The 18,735-nt window shown below is 37.6% G+C and overlaps 1 protein-coding gene across 4 annotated transcripts in view; it reads right to left on the bottom strand.

Annotated features, from left to right (window-relative positions):
• AFTPH (aftiphilin) overlaps window positions 1-14,735 on the bottom strand; it is a 63,029-nt gene extending 48,294 nt beyond the window's left edge. For all 4 annotated transcript variants that reach the window (XM_061211194.1, XM_061211195.1, XM_061211196.1 and 1 more), the window contains exon 1: window positions 14,529-14,735. The gene's annotated coding sequence lies outside the window, so the exon portion shown is untranslated. The remainder of the gene's footprint in view (window positions 1-14,528) is intronic.
• Between the last annotated feature and the right edge of the window lie 4,000 nt (window positions 14,736-18,735).

The following is an 18,735-nucleotide window of genomic DNA, read 5'->3' as shown; positions in this document are numbered from 1 at the left end:
TACTAGCTATTTTTCCCAGAAGGTACTTCAACTTGAAATTGAATAAATGACACTGGATAACTGTTGATAAAAAGGCAATGAAACAGAAGCAGCAATGAGGGCAAATGCATTAGCCCTCAGAAAACCATTTTTTCCCCTAGTACCCTCTGCTCTTACATAGCTGCAGAATAAATTGGCCACGCTAAATTTCCACCCTAATATCCCTGAAACTTTACATTGAAAATAGAATCTAAAAGCAGAAACTACTTCAATTTCATGCCCCTTCACTAAAATCTTGCTTACATCCACAGTATTGTCTACAGATAATCCCTGGACCTTCTGTTTTCTTTCTCAACTGCTTGCTCAGGGGCCTCTTTTGAATTTCTCTATTACTATTGATGCTTTCTCATCAGCCTGTCAATGTTCAAGAATCTTCCATCCTCAAACAAATCAGAGCAAAACAAAACAAACCCCTCCCTTCTGTGCCCTTTTAGCTCACCTCCTCCTCCTCACCACCAAGCTTCTTGAAAGGGCCCTATCTATTCGCTATCTCTACTTCCTAACATCCTATACTCACTCCTCAGCCCAGCACAATGTGGCTTCACCCTACCACTCCACTGAAACTGCTCTTCCAAGAGGTACTCTACTTGAGCTCAAAAGACTAGAAAGGTTGTGCAGGCACAGGCCTCTTTTGTTGACCACTGCATCCTCGGGGCCTGGCTCACAGTAGGAACTGCATACACTACTTTTGTTCTTGCTGGGGCATTTGGTCCACTGACCCTCTTGAGCTGCCACCTCCTCCATGCCCCCGCTGGATTTCTTATAACCCTAGCTCTGGTCTCCTTGTGCTCACCCAAAGAAGTTAGGAAATACCTAAGTTCAATCAAGGTAAGTAAGTGTGATCTGAGAGAGGCTGGTCTGAAATACGACACATGTGAAAGAAAACAAATCCAATCATTTTGCTGCAACCTGTCTGAGGAAAGAATGTGTGGAGAAGAACAGTACTCACATGCAGCTATGGGAAAAAAACAGCCAAAGGACAAAAATTTGTTCATGTGTTTTTAATAGACCAAATAACATAAATATCTGCTTCAATCTGAGGCCGTTTCTCCGCATAAGTGGAGGTGTCAGCCGGTGTCACCCGGTGTCACCAGAGCGTGATACTACTCTGGGCAGTCAACTAATTTCCCTTGCTCTTGTTCTCTGCTCCCAGCAACTTTCTTCAGTACTTCATGTAAATCTTCCCACAGATTTTGCAATCAGCTGACATGAACAGCTGACATACTTTGAAAGAAATTTCTTGCTGTAAAGTTTTAAATTAGCATTCTGGTCAAGACTGGTAAGTTAAACCTCAAGGGCCCAGGGTATTCTGGGAAAAACAAACCAACCAACCCCAAAATCATACTTTGTGGGCTTTCAAAACTGAAGACATCATTTTAGTCTGTAACTAAAATCTGTACACCTTGTGAAGCTCTTGGCAGCTGCCCTTCTCCTGACAGTGTTACTCTCTGTATCATAACGCCCACCATGAGAGCAACTCACCTTTTGGAGGAAAAAGCATCTAGCTAAAGTTATAAAACTACAACCAAATGCAGTTAGAATTCAATTATCTGAGCTAATGAGAAAGAAAGCAATGTCCTAGATAACCTAAAACTCACAAATTTGGCCTTAAACTATGACCTATGTAACAGAAGATTTACCTCACAAATGATGTCTTTCCCAAGTACTATTTGTTTTACTTTAATTTGTTCCCTGATCACCCATCAATTGAGAAGATGACCTAGAGACACATGAGGTAACAGAAGGAAACCAGACAATGAACCAGGCTTAGAAATAGTCATAAATTATCCACAGACAATAACATAAATGGCATTCTTGGGGTAAATTATCATAAAACAAAAGCTTTGTATATCTGAAAAATCAAATGTAAACACATTCCAAAACAGTGCTCATGAGTGTGTGTGTGTGTGTCTCGTGTGCGTGTGTGTGTGTGTGTGTGTGTGTGATATACAGGTACTACCACAAGTGGATCTACCTGTACTGATAACTTCATGGAAACTATGGAAGGAATTCCCATTACAAACAAATTTCTAGCTAGTTGACCTTTTAATGGTGTTATTGCTTGGTTTAAAGTTTTACTTTCTCCTAAGAGGTAGAAAGACTAAAGGGTAAAAACGAAAAAAAACAAAAAACAAAAAACAGACAACATTTATTATTTACAATGTACTATTATACCTTTGGTTACAAATGACTTGAGAATTAGCCTATTGTATAAAGCAGAATTTTTCAAAAATTTCCCCTCTGTAACTCACAGTAGAAATATATACATTAAAAAAAAAGGGCTTCCCTGGTGGCGCAGTGGTTGAGAATCTGCCTGCCAATGCAGGGGACACAGGTTCGAGCCCTGGTCTGGGAAGATCCCACATGCCACGGAGCAACTGGGCCCATGAGCCACAGTTACTGAGCCTGCGCGTCTGGAGCCTGTGCTCCGCAACAAGAGACGCCGCAATAGTGAGAGGCCCGCGCACCGCGATGAAGAGTGGCCCCCGCTTGCCACAACTAGAGAAAGCCCTCGCACAGAAACGGAAGACCCAACACAGCCATAAATAAATTAAAAAAAAAAAAAAAAGTTTCAGTATTTACTGTTACTCTGTGTACTCTTGATATTTTTAGTTCTATTGCATTTTTTCTTAAAAGCTGGTCATGATCCCCTGTAGCGAATTTTACAAACCAGAAACAGGTCATAACCCAAAGTGTAAAAAAAAAAAAAAAAAGTCTGACAAAAAGGATACTAAAGAGTTTAGAGAAAATGACCAAAATTAACCTCAATTTCCCCCTAATATTGTTTGTATCACTGAAGTTAGGAAAAGGCAGTAGGTAGTTCCATACTGGTACTGTGAACAATGTCAGGTAATTAAACAAAATAAAAAGCTGTGAAACTTGTCCATAGTTTTTACCTTTAAATTATGTAAGCAGTACAATTTAGGGCAACTTAAAACTTCTGCAGTATTTCTGGGTATTTTCTAAGGCACTGACTCTCCTATGATCAGCTTTATAAGAATAACTCATTTTCCAGTCTTGGGGCCATTGCTTAAAGTCTATATAAGAAGAAAAAAAAAATCAAAATATTTCTGTCTAAAATCTTAGCACAGAATTTGTGTTGGTTATGTCATTATGTCTACAACAATGACAAGAATTGTTTGCATCCATTAATTCTGTTCAAGTTTAATTCACCTCACAATAATATTATCATTCTCCTTCCTTCTGATCCACTTCCTCTAAATCCAATTATTGCTTCCAGCATATAAGAAGAGGAAACAGAGCTTCTTTTAAAACAAAGAACTCCTTGATCTGGTGCATTCAAGGACAAAATGCATTCTTAAATTATGTTATTTGAATGAACCAAGTAATTTGATAAAATCAAAGTATTCCCTTTCTCTTTAAAGAATTTTACATAAAAGTAATAAATAAAAAATATTATTTATTTTTCAAATTCATACTACCCTCAATCTAGGAAGCAAGCCACTTTAAAGATAAAATTAAAGATACTACTGGTGGGAGTATATATTGGTTCACATATTCCAGGCAATTTAGTAATATATCAGAAATTTTATAACGCATATTCTTTTGACTAAGCAATTTCATCTGCAAGAATGTATTCCACAGATGCATTCATATAAGTATGCAAAGATATTTCCACAAAATGTTAATTCCTGCATTGTTTGTTTTTAAAGAAGCAACTGAAAACAACTTAAATATCTATCAATAAGGAATTAGGGTAAATAGAAACTGTAACCATTTTTTAAAAAGATAAAGCTATATTGCTAATAGGGAAAGGTGTCTAAAACACATTTTTAAGTGAAAAAGCCTTTCTGAAGTGGCATTCTCTCTTGATTCTCCTCCTACCTATCATATCCTTTCTTTCTCCTCCTTCAGTGTATCTGCTTCTTCTGCTTGCCTCATAAATGTCCATGTTCCCCAGGCCTTGGCTTCCTCATATTCTTATCGCTGAGAGATCTCTTCCCCATTTTGTTTGATATTATCTCTTCCCCATTTTGTTTGATATTATATGTTCACTATGGCCAAACCTCTATCTATCTGTGGCTGCCCAACCTCTGCCTACCCAACTGCCTTTTTGAATCTCTCTACCTGGATGTCCCAAGTACAACTCATATCCTCCAATTCCAAAACTGAAGTCAACCTCTACTCAAAGAACAAACAGAAACCACTTGTTCTTATAACATTCTGAGTTCTAAGTCCGGAAATCTGAGTGTTACCTCTGACTGCTCCCTCTTTGCCATCTCCCTCCCTCAAATTAAATGAACCACAAATTAAGTCCTTAACAACTCTTACTGTAGTTAATATCCCACAACCAATATCGTATTTCAGGGCCTCATTATTTTTGGCCAGGATTCCTGTACTCCACTTGAAACTCCTTATCTTAGCCATATAGCCAAGACACTCCCTCTTTCCTCCAGCCAGACAACACTACCCCCTGGGTTCTCCACTGGCACTACGTTACCTCTAGGTTGTCACATACGCCACTTCTTCTAATTTACTATTCTTATCTGTCCAGAAAACCCATTTACTAAGCCTTCAAAACCCTATTCAGGCATAGAGTTTCTCTGTGAAGTGGTATCACCAATATTTATCAAGTTATTATGTGATAGGAACTGTGCAAGGTACTTATTCGTACACTATCCAATTTAATCTCAAACATCCATTTTTAGATAAAGGAACAGGCTCAGAGAGGTCAAAAAATCTGCTCAAGGTCCCACAAAGAGTTATGCAGCAGGACTCTAACATTAAAAAAATCAGTGTTCTTTTCATTATGTCAGGTTGCATGTCTGAATTAATTCTTCTTTATATCTATCTCTTTTATTACATTTAACAAAGTGAATCAAATTTATTTCCATGCTTTTCTCCTCTAGTAGGCTATAAACCAATGCGTCTCAATCTTAGCTTTGTATTAACTATTTTTTTAATAGAATAGGTGGGCCTGAATATCTGTATTTTAAAAAAAAGTTTCAAAGATAATTCTGATGGTTAGCGAAGGTTAAGAACCACTGTGTTAAGCTTCCAGAGAATATAAATATTACTGGACTTCATAACTCTGGGGATAACATAAAGATCTCTAAACTTCACTGCTGAACTCATTAATATAGGTAAATCAATGAAATAGTACTTTTTCTTATAAAAAAGTTTTCCCTTACGGTGATTTGATTGTACAAATATTTCTTAAAGTTCTGTCAGTACACATACATGAGAATATCACTACAAAATTTAACTCTCTTAAGATTTCAAAAACAAGGAGTTCACGATAAATTAGTACTTTTCTTAAAAATGAATATTGGAAAAGTTCCTTAAAGGATCAAATTTAAATTACTGCACTAATCCTTGAAACATTTATAATTATCTATATAATTTAAATGTTATAGAATTCTTGGGGAAAAAAACCCACGTTTAAAAAATTAATCACAGTTTCACTTGCAGCTGAACACTAAGAAATGAATATGTGAACAGCAGCAACAACAGAAACTTTTCTCCACCTCCAGAAACCAAGGTCACTGGTTATCTGATTAAAATCTGTACATTTTATTCAGGTGTTAACACTTGTACTGTGCTTCAAGTAAACTTCTGAAACTTAATGAGACAGAATGCTATCATCTGCTGGCTCATTACAATATAGAGGAATGAGTCTGAAATATGGAAAGGAGTAAGAAGAAATCATGATTTAACTACAAGTAAAAAGTAATGAATAGTCAAACATTCTATTTGGCTTTAGCTAAGAGAAAATTTGAATTTGATACCTGAATCTCTTGTATAATTCTTTTTTTAAGGAACAAAGATGCTATTAAAAATATTCTATGTAAAAAGAGTTAGGGACTTCCCTGGTGGCCTAGTAGTTAGGATTCTGGGCTGTCGCTGCCATGACCCGGGTTAGATCCCTGGGGGTGAACTGAGATTCCCACAAACTGTGTAGCATGGCCAAAAAAAAAAAAAAGAGAGAGAGAGAGTTAAATTATTTCTTAATGATAGGTTCATTACTTTTTATAAATAGCTACTAAAAATGAAAGCTTTAAGAGAGAAAATTAATCAATGCTTCAGATTTTGAGTGTTGCTATAGCAGACGTGTTTTATCTGCAAATACTCCAGGTCAACATTTCTGCATGCACACAATAAACAATTATTATTCGAGATGATAAACCACAGCAAAACACAAAATACTACAAAACATAAGCAATGACCAAGAAGAAAACAACAACAAAAATGTCCACTTGGGAGGGTGGGTGAGGCAGGAATGTTATTCACTTCATCCATTTAAAAAACTGTGGTCTCATTAAGATGTATGCAAATATTAAAGATCCTACTCCTAGAAGTCTTACTTTGAAAAGTATCATTTGAAGTCAGCATTTAAAGAATAAGAAGATATGACTTAGAATGATTTCTATTACCTAAACACAGAATTGTTAATAAAACTGAAACAGCAATGTAGGGTTTTTACATTTATTATTAAGTTTATTGTTAGGTACTTTACCTTTTTTTTTCTTCTGCTCATGTCTTATTTTCTAACTGCTGAGTACTGTTTATAAAATTGAAAGCTCTTGTTACTGGTACAGTATACCATCACATCATAAGCAAATTGGGGTAGTTTGACCTTTTCCTTTCCAATTCTTACGTCTCTTTTTCCTTATTGATTGTGTTGGCTAATGCCTCCAATACCAGATTTAGTAGTAGTGGTGATAGCAGGCATCTAGTATTTCTCCTTAATTAGGATACTGAATTAAGGTACTGATTTTTGGTTTGAGGTATATATGTTTTATCATATTACAGAATTTTCTAGTAATTCTTATTTTAAGTTGCTTTGTTTAAAAAAAATCAGAAAATGGGTTTTTAAAGTGACTTTTCAGTATTTATGGAGATAATTACATAATTTTTCCTTATATCTACTAATATAGCAAAAATACCAATACTTATTCATAAATATTCCCAGCCTGTTTGATGTTAGGGAAGCCCAGTTTGTTTTCTATTGCAGGAAAAAGGTATGTTTCCAAATAATCAAATAAGAATTGTGTTAGATTATCTACTCAAATACATATAAGTCAAACAGAAGTATTTAACCTATTTGATCCAACTTACTCCTTACTTTCACTTTTACAAGTAGGATTCAAAACAAACTGATATTTTCTTGTAAGTACTGAACATACTCAAATTAGTGGCATAAGTTCTTCCAGGTTTCATCTAGGCTCTGTTCTTACTCAACTCTCCCTCAAACAATCTCATCCACCTAAGGTTTAATTAGTACATTCTAGGACTCCCAGATTTTTCCCTGCAGCCCAGCCCTCAAACCTGAAACCCAGCCCAGCCCAGCCAATTCTCTACAGTCCTCTCCACTTGAGGTCCTCAAAGACCTGGAACTGGGCTTAAGAAGAACAGAACCCAAGCTTTTCTTCCTCAAACTTGGTCCTCATCCAGGGCTCTCTAACCCTGGGCTGATGACCCCACTACCCACCCAGTCACTAAGCCAGAAACTTCAGAGCCATTCTTGACAAAGCTCCCCACCCTCCACTATCTCTAAAGAATTATTTTTAACTCATGAATCTCTCAACTTTGGAATACCTGTACCTCCTTCCAACTCCCCTGACTCCATTCTGGTGTAAGCTTCCATTATCTAAACTAGTCTCCCTGATTAGTATTCAATCATGCCCAACCCAAGTAATCTTTTAAAAAGTCAATCTGGGCTTCCCTGGTGGCTCAGTGGTTAAGAATCTGCCTGCCATTGCAGGGGACACGGGTTTGAGATCCCACATGCCGTGGAGCAACTAAGCCCGTGTGCCACAACTACTGAGCCTGTGCTCTAGAGCCCGCAAGCCACAACTACCGGCCCACGCGCCACAACTACTGAAGCCCGCGCGCCTAGAGCCCATGCTCCGCAACAAGAGAAGCCACCGCAATGAAGGGCCCGTGCACTGCAATGAAGAGTAGCCCCCGGGGCTCACTGCAACTAGAGAAAGCCCGAGCGCAGCAATGAAGACCCAATGCAGCCAAAAATAAATAAATAAAATAAATTTAAATATATATATATATATATATATAGAAATATCTCATAAACAATCACAACAAATAAACCTAAAAAAAAAAAAGCCAACCTGTTCACATCAATCCCCTGCTTGTGATAAAGATTTTTAAAAAATCTTTAATAAAGTCTAAGCCATTCCCATCTCTCCATCACAGATTCCTTCTCCCTTCCCCTACTGTTCTCAATGCTCTAAACTAGGCCTTCTTTCAGTTTTTGAAAGTCAGACAATAACATTCTTTTGTGCCACAAGGCCTTTGCACCTACAATCCTATTGCATAAAACATGCCCACACATGCTTCAATTCTTAGAAGAGGTATCAATTCCTCAAGTAAGTTTCCTAACACCCTCCCCCAATTCCTACTACACATATTTCCTTCAGAGCATAAGAACTGCAATAAGTTATAGTTTGTAATAAAAAACATAATTTGAAAAATGTGCAAACTGAGTATACTGGGAAAAACACACTGACAGGCTTAAATGTAGGAAGTAATTTTAAGAAAACTATTAACTACTTTCTAGAACAATGAAGTTATCTTGCATTTCTTTTCCATAGGTAAAAATGTCATACTCTAGAGTAGCACTGTCCAATCAAAATACAATAAAGCCACATATACAATTTAAAATTTCCCAGTAGCCAATTAAAAAAGAGGTGAAATTAATTTAATATATGTTACTTAACCCAAAGTATCAAAATATTATTATTTTAACATGTAATCAATGTAAAATCTATATTTTACATTAGTTTTTGAAATCTGGTGTGTATTTTATACTTAATGCACATCTTACTTTGGACTAGCTTTACTTCAAGTGGCACATGTGGCCACTGGCTTCCGTATTGCACAACATAGCTCTAGAAAATAATATCCTATTTCTTGTACTTAAATAGCTTGCTAACAGAATCAGAGCTATTTTTAAAAGAGCATGACATTAAACAATTTTAACCTTTATCAACAAGGATATGTCTCACGTTTAAACCCTTCAAAAAATTTTAAATTATGCAAACATTCCATGCTGCTGAAAAGCCTAAATTCAAAATAAAAATTCAGGTAAACAATTTTAAAACTGCGTATTTATTGACCATCTGAGCAGATTACAGGAAGATGGGTGCTCTCGACTATTGCTAGTAGGAGTGATTTTATTACAACCTCTTAGAAAGCAATTGGCTTTCCCTTTGATTTAGTAACTCCACTTCTAAGACTCAGTCCTATGGAAATAACCAAATTACCTACAAACTTGTTCACCGAGATACAATATGATTCATTCATACATGTATGTGTGTATGAAACTCGTATATCCATAGGGAAAAAAACAAAACTAAATGTAAACCAAAATGTTCACAGTTATCTTTTTGTAGTGTGATGACTAATGACATATTTTTCTATTACTCCTTTAAATATATATATTTATTGAGTGCTACTCTGTCCCAAGTGTTAAAACAGATGGATATTTGCCACTAAGAGGCATACCAGTTTTCTTTACACTTTCCACATTTTCCAAATTTTCTATAGTAAAAGTGTATTACCCTTTCATAATTTTAATAACCAGAAGAATATGGAGTGAATGCTGATTTGGCCAAGTCAGCTGTAAAGGGATATTTTTGAGTCAACTGGGGAAGAATTTGAATATGGCCTTGAATATTAGTTTAGATGAAAATTTCCTGAAGTGGTAAGGGAGTCTAACTGACTAAATCAAAACAACCTACAAAACAGTCTGTATGATAAGATTTCATTCTGGTAAAAAGTACACATACATAAATATATGTGTGGAAAGATATGCACTGAACTGTTTACAGTGGGATTCCTGGGTAATGGGAATGTAATTTTTTTTTTTGATTGACTATTTTCTATGATGCTTCTGTAATAAGACTTAAAAAATTAAACTAAACACACACATACACGCACACACACGCACGCACCTTACTGAGCATCTGCTACATACGATAGGTTCTATAAGGGGTAGGACTGAGTAATGGAGCCACAACTTAAAGAAACTTATAATTAATTATGAGGACCAATATAGGAAGACAGTAAAAGTAATTAATACAAGGCAGAATGTAAACACCAAATAAAGTAAAATGTGGTTTTAAAGTTTCTAAGAAAAAGATCTCACTTGACTGGAAAGAGCGGTGAAAATGAGAAAAAAAAAAACTTCATGAAAGAGAATTTGAAATGCGAAGGATTTTAATTAACAGAGGAAACGGCAGGCACTAAAGATAAAGCATGGGGCAACTGTCAAAGAGCAGGAAGTCACATCACAGAGTTTGGCTGGAATGTAGGATATATGAAGCGAGTAGGCAGTATGCTGGGAAAGTAGGCTGTGTGGCCTTGACTTTTCAGAAGGGAGTATGTACCTCGGAGTTTTTTGAGTTTAGCAATGGGGAAAATCTTAGAGGTTCCAATTCTAGTAACTGTCCTACCACTTCTCATCATCTCTACCGCTACCATCTTGGTTCAAGCCACTACTATCATCTATTTACTTTTAACTTTTGATGTATTATTTGTTTATTGAAATACAGTTTGTGTACAATATTGTTAGTTTCAGGGGTACTACATACAGATTTGACATTTGTATTCATTACAAAATGATCATTTAGCTGTATCAGTCACCAACTCCTAATGAAATCTTCCTGCTTCCACTCTTGCACTCCTATAATCTACTTACTGTACAGCAGTAAGATCTGTCTGTACAGCCAGACAGCTCCTTTTAAAAGATAGATTATGTCACATCTCTCCTCAAAAACCCCGCAATAGCTTCCCATCTCACACAGTAAAAAACCAAAGACATTAGAATTTCTACGAAGCCCTACAACACTGCCCTCTCACACTCTAAATCTCTGATTCCAATACACAAACACAAACATGCATGTGCACACACATATACAAATGCCAAGAAAGTGAAGCTCTATAAGGGCTATTTTTTTTTTTTTAATTTGATCATTTCAGTGACCCGAGCACCTAGAACAGGGCCTGACATATGGTGAGTGCTCAATAGGTATCTGCTGTATGAATGAAAGGAAGAAAACACCATGATGTTAGTAGATATTTAATTGAAATGGTTCGTGGCATATTGTAAATATTTACATAAATAGAACATGCAGTGAATTTATTCTAATTTACTACTTAATTTTCCTCTGGAAACTACTCACCAAAATAGTGCTTGTAAATTAAGCTTTGAGCATACAGACAACCTTTAATTTAAGTTAGTTATTTGGAATAGGGGTGGTGGTGACTGAGGAATGATAGGATGGAGTCTTAAATCTCCTATTTTTCCTCTTTTTTCACTTTTCCCAAACTCCTTACTTCCCTGCTTCTTCCCCACATACAGTGTCTTCCTTTTCTCTTTCCCAGGGAATACATCTAATCGAGACCTATAAGTCCTACCCTAGGCTAAGGCCAGAAATAGAAATTAGAAGTGTGATACAGGGCTGTTGAGATGGTTGGCAGCAATTAGAGAAGAGCCCAGGCAAGGGAAGTTACTGCAGAGGACCCTTGGGAGGGCAACAATTCTTAATTCAAATATTTTCAAATTAAAAGCTCCTTGTATTTTAAAAGGAAATCAACACAAAATAACACTAACTCCTTCCTGTCCTCTTTTTAAATATACACTGCTGAAAGATGAGAGTGATCCTTTGTTTTTAAATGAAAAACCTGAACTTTGTATTTTATTATGATTTCAAGCATACAACAAAGTTTAGAAAAATACATACAGTGAATGATCAAGTGCACATCACCTGGCTGTGTTAAATCTTAATCTTTACCAAATCTGCTTCAGATTTATTTTAAAGACAGTACATTTATGGCTGAAAAACCATGGACTCTTCCTAGATCCCTTATTCCTCTCCAGTTCTCCAGAGGTAACTTTAACTGATTTGGAATTTATCATTCCAATGCATGTTTTCATACTTTTGCTACATATTATACGATTCCCATAAAATATATCGTATTGGCGTGTTTTAAAAACTATATAAAGAGTATATAAATATGAAAAATAAAACTATCATATCTTGGCTCTGTCACCAGCTGTTTGACCTCAGGCAAGTTACTTAACATCTCTGTGCCTAAGTTTCCTTTCTGAAAAGTGGGGATACCACCTCCTAGCTTACAGGGTTGTTGTGAGGACTAAATGAGTTAATATATTGCATATAAATCACTTAGAAAAGTATCTTGCTGGGAATTCCCTGGCGATGCAGTGGTTAGGACTCTGAGCTTTCAATGCCGAGGGCTTGGGTTCAATCCTTGGCCAGGGAACAAAGATCCTGCAAGCCGCATGGCACAGCCAAAAAAAAAAAAAAAAAAGAAAAGTATCTTGCTCACAGGAAGTAGTGTATGCCAGTGTTAGTAACTATCATATAAAGTTGCAAAAGAATCTGTGACTGTGTGTGTACGTGTATGTATGCTTGTGTATATATACTGATTGAGAAAAGATTAATTACCAAAGTGAAATGTATATATACTCCATATAACACCAGATAGTTCCAAAATTGTGTAGAAACCAGAAATACTTATAAATTTTAGGCTGGAAAGGTTCACTAGCCTACTTAAAGAGAAATTGAAAGTGCTAAGCATAGAGAGAAAAGGGTGTTTTTTAACTTACAAATTGTAGGTAAAATTAAATAAGCAACGTTTGGTTTAAATAATGTATGACTGTTTAAAAATGCCTAAAAATTTAATGTCCTCCTTTTATGAGTTTTTGGGGGGTAGGCTTGGGAGAGAAGAGGTAATCCCTCAATGAGATGCTATTCAAAGACTTCTTAGATTGTTAAGGGAGGCACTTTAGAATTTCACACAAAATAAAACATTATTTGATAAATTTCACTATTTTCCTGAACAAGTTTTTAACTTACTGTAAGTAGAAAAAAAATGAAAATTTAAAATGATGTTTTAAAATAGGATTCACCTAGATTACAAGATTTTCGTAGACAATTGGATTCTGCAAAATTTATCAATGCAACTGTGGATACATTTTCTTTGCTTTGATTATAGTATTATTTTTATAATAGTCTCTAGGTCAAAAGACCAGAAAACACTAAAATTTAATGTCCTACATATTATGTGAATATCTATGCTTTTAATAGATATCTAGAAAAGGGTGTCTATGCCTTGAAGATTAATGAATATAATGATACATACACAGAGGAATTCGATCTAATGAGCATTTAATAGGTAACATTTACTTGCCTAGATGTTTTACACAGGATCTGCTTTTTAATACATGTGAAATATCATCGTGGACAAAATTTAGAAGACTACCATAGATACTTTGTTTAAACACATCTACTTCTGCAAAGAGTTAAAAATGAGTACTACAAAAGCCAATATTTAAGTTGGCAAAGCATATAAAATGTAGAGAAACTGTGTAGATTATGTCAACACAATAGCGTTGAAACAGTTGTTTCCCTTAGAGTTTAGCATATATACATGTCTAAAAGGTTAACAGAAAGCAACAATTAAATGTAACATCAAGGATTAAACTGTCTCTCCCTCCCATCCTACCAAAAAAACTAAAACGTAGCTGGTGAAAGGGAAGATTAAAGTTCAAAAGTAAAGTTTTACTTTTCTTCTCCTAAAGTGAGAACTTTGAAACGGAACTACTGATTTTGTTTCATTTGCTCCCTAGTAAAGTATTTCCATGAAGGGGTTAGTCCTTCCCTCGGCCCCAAAAGAAGATTCAGTGGGAAACCAAGCTGTAACTTGAATTAACCAACAAGAGAAAAACCTAGTCATTCTCAGCACTTTCCTAATGGTGAAAGGATCCTACCACCGTTCACCCTATACTCCGTCCCCTGCCCAAGCAAGACGTAGCACGTGCCAAACAGGACACTTAAAGTATAATGGTCCAACTTTTCGCACGCAGTCTGGGGAGGGGACGCAGACTATTTCTTGAGGAGTGCAAGAAGGGAGCAGAAAAGGTCCTCTCAGGAAGGGATGAAGGACCTTTGGTGCCGTCTCCTCTGCCTGTTGGAGGACTCAAAATCCGCTTGCTTCAGAGACCCTAGGAAGCATCACATTCTGGTCGCGGCTGGCCTAGGGCCTGGGAGAAGCAGTCAGTGTTTACACCTGTCACGAGGGAGGGGGAGAGAGAGAAAGAGGAAGCCGGAGCAAAGCCCCAAACTTCTCAACAAGCTCCCGGGAGGGAGCGGCCGGTGCGGAGCTGTAGGCAGGTGGAAGCTAAGGGGCAGGGCGAGACCGTGGGAGCCGGGGACGTTGGAAAGGCTCTCACTTCCCCGGCCGGTGCCCGGGATGGCAAGGAGGGGCCGTGTGCTTCGGGCGCCGCCGCCGGCGTCCCCGCACCCGCCGTGGAAAAGGACAGAGCCCGGAGCGCGCAGGCCCGCAGAGCCGGCACCGTCCCCGCAGCCCCCAGCTCCGTGGCAGGTGCCCCCGGCCCGGGCGAGGATCCGGCCGGTGGGCTGGGCCGGGTCCCCCATCCTCTTTCCCCCGCGCGGCTGGGGGAGCGGAGTGGTGGCGCTTACCTGGCTCGTCCGGGGCGGCCTCGATGGGCATGGCTCAGGGGCCCGAGGAGGAACTGGCTCCCCGGGGAAGGACCGGTTATTCGGACGCGGAGCTGGTGAAAGCGGAAGGCAGGCTGCTCTCAGCCCTGTCAGCAAAGCAGCGCCATGGACGCCCACCCGGAGTTTCAGCGCTGCCGCAAGACCCCCATCCCATTACCCTCCGCCCTCTTCCGCCGCCGCCGCCGCCTCCACCTCCTCCTCCGCGGAGACCCCCCGCCCACTCCACACACTCTCCCATCATGCAGCGGGAGAACCGCTGCCGCCGACACGTCACTTCCGGGCGCAGGTGGCTAGGTCGGGGCCGGGCGCTAGTGGGTGCTGGGGGGTGGGGGGGAGGACACTCCGGGGGAATCAGTGTCACAGACCGCTTACCCCTGCGCAGGCGCCGTCGCTCAGAGCGCCGGCCGCCATTTTGGGTGCGGGCAAGCTGCCCTTTTTCTTGACTTCCTCGGGAGTCATCGAGCTGTGAGGGGGGGAAAGAAGTACTCTCGCACTCCGCGACTCCTGAGGCAGCGCTCCGGGGGAGGGACAGGTTCTCTTCAGCCGGCTAACGTCAACGTTCAGCTCAGGACTGAGTTAAGTCTCTTGCTCTCCAAGTAAAAATTGCAAAGGTTTTGAAATACGGAACCCTGTCTTCTCCACCAAAAACCTGCTGGAGAGCACTTATCAGCTTGCCCTTTTCGCCCCGAAAAACGACTTTTTCGTTCACCAAGTCCCTTCCTCTTTCTAATTTAAGCTGACAGAAGAGGAAGCTGATATATTGAAATAACAAAGAAGAATTAAATCAAATTTAAAATGCAAAACAAGAGGGAAAGCAGCTGCCGAACTGACAAATCGTCTTCGAGACCAACAACAAAAAAATTGGGGGGTTTTGCTAACGTATTGAGACGGTGGTCATTTTTCATAGATGCTGCGGAAGACTATTCGATGAAACTAAAGAAATCAAATCAACTTCCGCGTGTCTTTAACAGCGGTCATAACATTTTTCTATCATCAGTCTTGGTCATTTGCATTTTTACAACCTTTCCCCTTCCTTTGTAATGTAGAACACCGGCCACTGTAAAAACCAGACCGCCAGGCTGCAAGGATTATTGTTACCGTCCGGGATGATGAGCCCGGGGTCCTATCCTGCAATCCTGAGCCCTACCGCGTGCTCATTCTGCTCACTTTTGCCAAACCTGCACCGGCAATTTGAATGATTTAAAATCGTTCCGGAATAGCAAAGCTCATCAGCTACGCGAAGAAACGAGGTTGGAAAACACCCCCTCAGCCACAGGGAAGTGGCCACCCCTTTGAGTGGAGGAATTATACAAATCAGGGGAAAGATAAGGACAAAAGCAGTTCATCAGGGTTGATCCCGCCTCTGCAATGTTCTAGACAACTTAACTTGGAGCGCTAAAATAGACACGCATTTGTCTCTTTACAACTCAGTCGCTGTAAGATATACGGAGACTGCATCACTTTAAATTGGAGTACCAATTGCTTTGTGGAGGTGCTGGATTTTTTGTTATTGCTCAGTCACTAAAGCAAGAAAAATCTATATAGGTTGTCAAATTTAATCCTATTGTATTTCGCCCCCTGCTGGTTTTGCTCGTGTGCAACCATAGATATATGCTATATATACGCGATATATATATCGCTATAAATGTTTATTGACCAGGAAGGAAAGAAACAAAAATATTTGTGTGTGTGTGTGTGTAGAAACTGGAAGTGAATTGATTTTAGATGAACACATGCTTGTTCTAATTTGATAGCTCAACTAAACAGAAATATCAGAATAAGAACATATGACAAAATCCTAAAGCAGACCCTAGATCAAGAAAATGTTTAAACTGAAATAATAAATTTAAACATCAAAATATTAAAAAGAAAACTGCATTCAGAAAAATATCTTCCTAATTTCTTACATAACATGATTACAAAATGATGATTTTTGTCAAGTAAATGCAGAAACCAATTCTATTAACTTAAGGACAACAATACAGAAATCAGTGTCCAACGTTGTATATAGAAATTGAGTCACTGTTTGGCCAGCTGACTTGTGAGCAATCAACCAACTTGTAATTGGTAATCTTACACATAATTCTGAAGACAGCATTCCAATGCTTATGAAATTGTATTACAAAAAGAAAGTATCTCTGAATGTTTTGAAGATGATGAAAACATTAACATTCATTGTATTTGCATCCAATGATAGTATTGTTTTTATTTGCTTTTTAAAAGTTATGACCATAACTACTCAAGATTTTGCATCAAGAAAAGAAAAATTAAATGGCCAGTTATCATTTGTTGTATTTACTTCTAGTTTTTTCTCCTGTGCAGACTTTTTACAAAATTGTCATCATAATGTAAGCCAATTTTGTATCTTTTTTTCACTTAATATTATGTTGTAAGTATTTCATCCTGTTGTGTTTTTTTTTTTATATAAAACTTTGATTTTAATTGCCTACATAGTATTCAACTGAGTGGACATAACCATGATTTATCCATTATCCTATTAGTGGATATTTTCCACTATTACAAATAATACTGTATTGATGAACATTTTGTGCTTGTGGCTTTGTCCGATTTTAGGAATTTTTTTCTCAATATAAAAACAATTGAGCCAAAAGGCTATGAATGTTTTATTGGCATTTCATCATCTCATATTATTTTCCAAAAGATTTATATCAATTTACAACACCACCAGTAATATAGGAGTATACCAATTTTACTACCTCATCACCAGCAGTGGATAATAATTAAAAGAGAAAAAAAGATTGAATTGTACTTTGTAGACTAAAAAGTTGAAAGGAACTTAACTCATATTATATTGTATAAGAAATCAACAAACAAGCAGGCACAAAACCCCACCCATGTGGCATTCTGAAAAAGCAATACATAGACCTGGGTCTATGAACAGGCTCTATTATCACTATGATTTTGTGTAAATTACTTAACCTCTCTGGAGCTCAGTCTTCTTACATGTCAGATGAGAGAATGGAACTAGACCACATGCTCTCCACTCTCTTAGGACATAGCTATTTAACACATTTATCTCTTTGAGAATATGATCAAAGCTTTGGCCATTTCTGCAGAAAATGCTCATCCCACGGATGCTCAGAATTTCTTAGGCCTCCTAAATCTCATTCATGGAAGAGGTTCTATGAACTGCAGCTTCAGAAACCCTGTACCAGATGATCTCCAAGGTCTCTTCCACATCTAAACATTTCCTATGGTTTTATTTTATAACCCAGTAAATACTTTATGTCTAAATAATACTTTTTAGTATTATATTTTAAACATATATTCATAGATGGTCACTATTCAGTACTCAAACTAGAACTATAAGTATCAATATGGTTAGATTATAAATACAAATGTGAAGTTCAAAATGAGTGTATATGATATGAATTTTACAATGTATGTAACTTTTTAAAATAAACCAATACTTCATTATTTATGGATGTACATTTTTATAATAAAGTATAAAAATATGGACTGGAATGATAAACACAACATTGATTAGAGGCTAGTATGGAATAGGTCAGAAAGCGCTAAAGAAGACTTTATGTTATTGCAAAGTTTTATATCTTTAAAAAAAATCTGAAGCAAATGTGAAAAACCATTTACATTTTTTGTTTCCACTTTTATTGAGGTATGATTAACAAATAAAAATTGTATATATTTAAGGTGTACGACCTGATGTTTGATCAAACCATTTACATTGAATTCCAGGTAGAGGGTACATGAGTGTTTGTTATATAATTCTCTGACATATTCTGCATTCATTTTTTCATGGTTAAAAAATAACTTTTCCAGAACCAGTTAGTTTAAAACCATGAATTGTGAACAGTATCCTAGAGATAGTTCCTGATGTATTATGCTAATGCTGATATCTTAAATTTGCACAACTTTTCAAAGTGCTATTAAGTATATTATCTCTTCTGACTCTCACATAGACCCCCTTAGAATGAATTAATGCCATTTTATAGAAGGTGTGATCGCAGACATTGGGATTTTACAAAATTAAAAAGTTAGAGATGGATTTAGGGCTAGACCCGTGATTTCCTGATTCAAAATTCTTTCCCCCTACACCATTTGGCCTTCTCACTTTATAGAAGAGTAATAATGTAGTCCCTCAGATTCCTCATAGTAAAGACAATTTGCCTCATTTCATCATTTAATA

Source organism: Eubalaena glacialis, chromosome 14, assembly GCF_028564815.1.
Source record: "Eubalaena glacialis isolate mEubGla1 chromosome 14, mEubGla1.1.hap2.+ XY, whole genome shotgun sequence".
NCBI lineage: Eukaryota > Metazoa > Chordata > Mammalia > Artiodactyla > Balaenidae > Eubalaena > Eubalaena glacialis.
This window is presented reverse-complemented; position numbering and strand designations above follow the sequence as displayed.